Here is a 6,000-nt window from a genome sequence, read left to right as displayed (position 1 = left end):
TTCTGGGATAGCTGCACAGCCTCCATTCGCTCCATAAGACGCACACACATTCCCCCGTACTTTTTAGGAGGGAAAAAGTGAGTCTTATAGAGCAAAAAATACTGTTATTTATATTTCAGATATGACCTTTTGGATACTTATATATAAATTATTTTTAAAAATAGGGGAAGGCATACTTCTAAATTTTCACCATTTCTTGCTGTGACTTTTTGGACAATCTATTTTAAAAACAGCATCATTGTTTGGTAAACAATCTGTTGAGCACAGCTGGTTCTTTAACTGCAAAATACATAAGAAAATTAATGGATGAATAACGAAGTGCCTTGCAATCTTTGGTGATGATGGAAATTATTCATTATAAAATAATCTTGGAAATTAGACTATCCAATTTTATGGAAATCTTGAGATCCTTTTTGATGTACCACAATAGAATTGAAACACACAAAGTGAGTATGCAAGAAATAAATACTGTGTATAATAGTTTTTGAAGACAGAAGTGCCTGGCGTGCTCTGGTCCATGGGGTCACGAAGAGTCGGACACGACTAAACGACTAAACAACAACAACAAATAATAGTTTTTCAATCATAACTCTTTTCGGCAGTGAGATATTAACTATATTTTCTTGTCTTGCACTTTTAACATTTTAAAAACAAATTTCATAATATAAATCTCAACCACCTCAAAAGAAAACTGGCGCTACTGCAAACATTTGTCAAATTATTCAAAATTATGAATCAACAAGGATATTAACCTTTTTTAAATCTTAAAAATACACAGCCAACAGCAATATGTCTTAAGACATATCAGCCAACAGCTGATATGTCTTAACCATTAGCAAAGATAGAAAAATTAGAGATCGACAACTCTCTGTGAAATTATTTCATGTGAACAGTAGAAGCACTACAAAGCGCCTAATTCCATATTCAAAGTGGAAAACTCATTTTCTTGAATGACAAATGATATCTTTCTTTAACTCACATACTGAAGTAGTAATTTACAAATGTGGGTAATAATCTTTTTTTTTTTAATGGGAAAACTGAGATACACAGAAGTTAATTGCCTTGCCCAAGGTCATTCAACAAATCAATAAAAGAATAAGGCATGAAGCCAAAATGCTAAAGATCTTTATCAATTATCATCTGAATACCATTATAGACAACCCTTCCTGACCCCTCCCTATCTGTGGGTTACATACCAAGCTAGAAAGAAGCCACCTAATTTCTTTCTGCTTACATTTCAGATTCAAGTTCGAACCATAAACCACCTCCAAAACAAGTTTTTCTTATCTACTTTAGAATGTTTTAAAGCGATTTCTTTGGATTTGTTTGATAGTGTGGGAGGAAGAAGGGGTAAAAGTTCAAGGCTGGCCTTTATTTCATCTAGATCTGTTTGCTCGCTGTTAAATTTGAGACCTCAGGTACAGAGATATTCAAAACTTTTAAAATGCAGCTAATGAGTTGCTGTGCCCTAGTAACCACGGCAACAGGCTGAGAAACCTCACTGCTGTTATCTGTGGGCAAACCCTGCAGGAGAGTATTTGCATTCATTCTGGTTGTATCTCTACAATGCTGGTAACTGAAAGGAAACTTAATTAGGGTATACAATCAAGATTACTGAATACAGGTTACTTTCCTCCTTTATGCATATCAACTATCTTTTTATTTCTACAATGAGGTTGGCTGGAGATAGGGTTTTCCCCTTGCTTGCTAAAAGAAAAGGAATCACTCTTGAAAATAGGCTTTCTAGATTGATTATGTATTTACTTACATTAACTTTTTAAATTTAATTTATATTGGGTCATTAATTAAGGCACAGTTGCTCTCCCCTGTTATGATAAGTTATTTTAACTTCTTGTTTTGTTATCACCTTTGTTTTGGCAATAATACATTGACAAATGCTGTAAAATAGTAATTTTCAAAGACTTAAAAAAGATAATATAACAGTTCAGTAGCTTTTACTCTCAGGTAAGTGTGTATAGGATTGCTGCTTTAAATCGTTTCTATCACAAACCTTTGCAAGTTTACAGAAAAAAATAACAAAATCAGTGTCTAAAAACATTGTCAGTATAAACAGCAAACATAAAATAAGCTTGAATTCAAGCAGCTGGCAAATCTGCTCCACTTCCCAATGGGGAGGAGTTGCGGTGGACCGCATGGTCACCACTTCCCCACCGGGGGCGGGGGACTTTGTCCCCCGTTGCCCGGGGGATCCCAGCCACGTCAGAGCCCGGCCAGCCAATCCACTGGCCGGGGGGCGTGGCCAGGGCCGTTTAAACAGGAGCGAGCCAGAGGACTTCCTCTTTGGCTCGCTTCCTCAATTGTTGTCGGTTGTTGTCTGTGCTGCTCAGGCATTGGCTTTGTTTGTGTTTTTTGCTTTATTCAGAGTTTTGGCCTTATTCTGGTGTATTGGATTCGATTTGAGATGGATATTGACATCTGGAACATGCACAGAGGAGGGCGACAAAGATGATCAAGGGTCTGGAACCAAGCTGGGTATGTTTAGCCTAGTAAAAAGGAGACAGAGAAAATATAATAGCCATTTTCAGATATTGAAAGGACTGTCACATGGAAGATGGAGCCAGTTTGTTTCCTCCTGCTCCAGAGGCTAGGGCCCAAACCGATGTATTCAAGTGACAAGAAAGGAGATTCCAACTAAACACTAGGACAAACTTTCTGACAGTGAGAACTGTTCAACAGGAACAGACTACTCCCTCAGATTGACGTAGCTTGCTTGGAGTTTTTTTCAGCAGAGTTTGGATGACCACCTGTAACACATGATTTAGTGGAGATTCCTATATTGCAGGGTGTTAGAATAGATGCCCCCAGCGTCCCTTCCAACTGCATGATTCTAGGAGGCAGTACAGGTGCACAATAGTGTTAGTCCTGGCCTTTGTGCAGCCAAGAAAGGACTGAGGGACAGGAATGCAAAATAAGATCAGCAGATAACATACTCTCTTAATTGCTCAAACTTATGAGCTAGCTTGACTAGAGATTATGGAGATCAAGGGATATCATCTGATGATCTGACCTATTCTGGCCTTTTAATACAGGGAGGATTTTTAATTCATGAAGCTTGTTGTCTTCTGCTCTCCAGTTTCCAAGTTGAGTGGTCATGTAAAGGTTAAATACTTGCATTGTAATTGGGTGCCAAGATCTAAAAAGCTGCTAAGTATCAAATGAGATGGGAGGAGATATTGGCATCCAATTCTCACTGCTTTTATGTGTCATTACTGTTGTATACAGTCATTCATTGGGTTGTTGACCACTTTGTGGCTGGAAATATATCAAGTGTGTACTTACAAACATGTTGGAGGACCCTAGAATGGATGGATGGATGGATGGATGGACGGATGGATGGCATTTAGCTGCACACACGAGTGGCCTTTTAAACAGCAACAAGCCATGCATTCCTTCATAGCAGCAGCAAAACTTCCCTTAGTGGTGATTGATACACTTCCTGGATTCTAGTAAAAGTAGAGGGGCCCCTGACCATTAGGTCCAGTCATGACCGACTCTGGGGTTGCAGCGCTCATCTCACTTTATTGGCCGAGGGAGCCCGCGTACAGCTTCCAGGTCATGTGGCCAGCATGACTAAGCAACTTCTGGCGAACCAGAGCAGCGCATGGAAATTCCGTTTACCTTCCCGCCAGAGCGGTACCTATTTATCTACTTGCACTTTGACGTGCTTTCAAACTGCTAGGTTGGCAGTAGCAGGGACCGAGCAACGGGAGCTCACCCCGTCGCGGAGATTCGAACCGCCAACCTTCCCACAGCGCCACCTGCGTCCCTTCCTGGATTCTATTTCATACTAAAATCAATGAGCAGAAAATGACACACTAGTTCTAGGCCCATTTTACATTAAAAGCATTAGGAGCATTACAGAAGAAGAATCCCATGTCCCACATGAATAACTCCAAAATGAGGCGCATAGAAAGAAGAAACGTCATGGTACACCCATATCAGCACAACCGGATGCCTTCCACGTGTTCCACCTGCAACAAAACATGTCTCTCATGTGTTGGTCTCTAGAGCCACAGCAGGTGCTATAACTCTCCAATGGTTTGACGTTACCCACAAAGGCGCACTCTTCTATTGTCTCCCAAGACAGAGAGATGCCAACCAACCAACCAGTTTTTTTCCTTCTTAGCTAGATTTGTATTTAAGAGCTATCGTTGCTAGCAGCGCAGATCTGGCACCAGCTCTTTCCGGACTGACATGAATCATGCTGACAAAAATGTTGTGCCAGTACTTAATTGGCAATACTGATGAGCCCCTTAGCTACAATCAAGTTAGTTCCTTTTGCCAACCACTGCACTGTTGCCAATCTCTGTCCTTCTGTTCCATCTTCTTTAGGCTCTGAAGAAAGGAAAGACATCTTACTTACATAATGGCAATTATTTAACAGGTCTGGTATGAAGTTGCACACCTGTCCCTCCACCTTGCAGATAATGTAATGTAGAGCAGCATGCTTCTCATTCACCATGCAGAGCCTATGGCAGCACCTGCTCAAGACATTTGAGCACCTGAGGCAAACCGCAAAATGGTTCTGTTGTAGCCCCCCCCCCCCCAGAAGAAGGGAGGGAAGTAAAGATCAACATTAGTAACAGATAATGGTAGAAGACCAGCTGGCTACTGTGGAGGTAGCATCTGGGGTGGGGACTGCTGAAGGCATGGCAGATCTGGCCTCCAAGGAGTGTGCTACAGTTTCTACTGGCGCTACAGCGGCTGCAATGGGTGATGCGTTTCTTGAAGGCTAGATCTGCCATTCCTATGGATCCTGCTGCCTGAGGCAGTCACCTCCCCTTGCCTCATGCATGGGTTGGCCCTGCCTCTAGGATGCCTATAAACTGGCCTTCAAACTTAAATTTATTCCATGGCCAGTCACCTAAGCATTGGCCTTGTCTCAAGGTCATAGGAAAAGCAAAGGCTTAGGGCACATACCTCAGCTTTAGAGATGGGAGCTATTCCTGTTCCCATGCAAGGAAGGAGGGAGGTCTCAGGCTATCCAATATGCTTGATACTCACACAGAAAACAATTGGTGTTGCTAAAACTCTAAAAATTGGATTATACTACAATTTGAGCTTATGGAACAGCAGCACCTGCAATACTGATAACAGGAGACATTACAGTTCAAGCTGTCTAGAGGGAAACAAAATACAGCAAACCTTTAACTGTGCTGTAGGGATGCTATATTTTCTGGCTCAGTACCGTACTTTAATATCTAATCAATAAACCATTTGCTAGTTATACATGTCAAATGTTTCTGGAACTCAAGCTATTATGACTTGTTTATCTGTTGTCTGGCTATACCTTTTCCTTTCATCAGCTATTTCAGGAAGTACTATTTTTAACAGTGCAGTCGCTATGAGTGAATCAACCTCTTTTATTATCTACCAGTAGGATTTGGGAGAGATTTTCTATATTCTTCACAAAAACTATTCTTGGAAGTGAGGAGTACTTGGGAGAGATCCAACTGCGGGTCTTTACTTTTTTCTGAAAGCAAGACTTGATTGGTGTAATGTTGGTTTTACATTCTATTACAAATTTCTCCTTAAAAGTTGAGAAATACTGTTTTTGCCCCCAAAGGCACAGCTACAGCGCTTGACTATCTGTTTTGAGAGTGAGCCTAACCTTTAAAGTTTTAACTTTAGGCTCAATTTTATTTTCCAGCACCAAAAGGAGCACCTAAAATTGTGAGGGGGGGGGGGTTTCAAGGTGAATGAAAAGAATAGTTTTTGTGAGGAATAGAGAACACTTCATTTTCAGTATTAATCTTCAGTTAATAAAACTGCAACCTTCATAGGAAGAATAAATATTCTTTCATTTTCTTCCCTGAAGTTAATTTTTAAACATTTAAGATTGTAGTATTTTAAGACTAATTATAAAAATTATGACAACACTAAATTTACCAGTTGCTATGAGACACAGATATGTCTAATCCACCCCAAGGTTTTCTTATACTAGGCTCTAAATGTTTGCTCAGAAAAACAATTTTTTTT

The 6,000-nt window shown here is 40.3% G+C and overlaps 1 long non-coding RNA gene across 1 annotated transcript in view; it reads left to right on the top strand.

Moving 5' to 3' along the window:
- The first annotated feature begins 574 nt into the window (after positions 1 to 574).
- The window catches only part of LOC308589916, a 39,662-nt gene continuing 34,236 nt past the window's right edge, over positions 575 to 6,000 (top strand). The window contains exon 1 of the long non-coding RNA XR_014009547.1: positions 575 to 2,493. This is a non-coding gene — a long non-coding RNA (uncharacterized lncRNA). The remainder of the gene's footprint in view (positions 2,494 to 6,000) is intronic.

This window comes from Podarcis bocagei (genome assembly GCF_964188305.1).
Source record: "Podarcis bocagei genome assembly, chromosome: 6".
NCBI lineage: Eukaryota > Metazoa > Chordata > Lepidosauria > Squamata > Lacertidae > Podarcis > Podarcis bocagei.
Note: the sequence above shows the minus strand (reverse complement) of the source record. Positions and strands in the feature narration are given on the sequence as shown.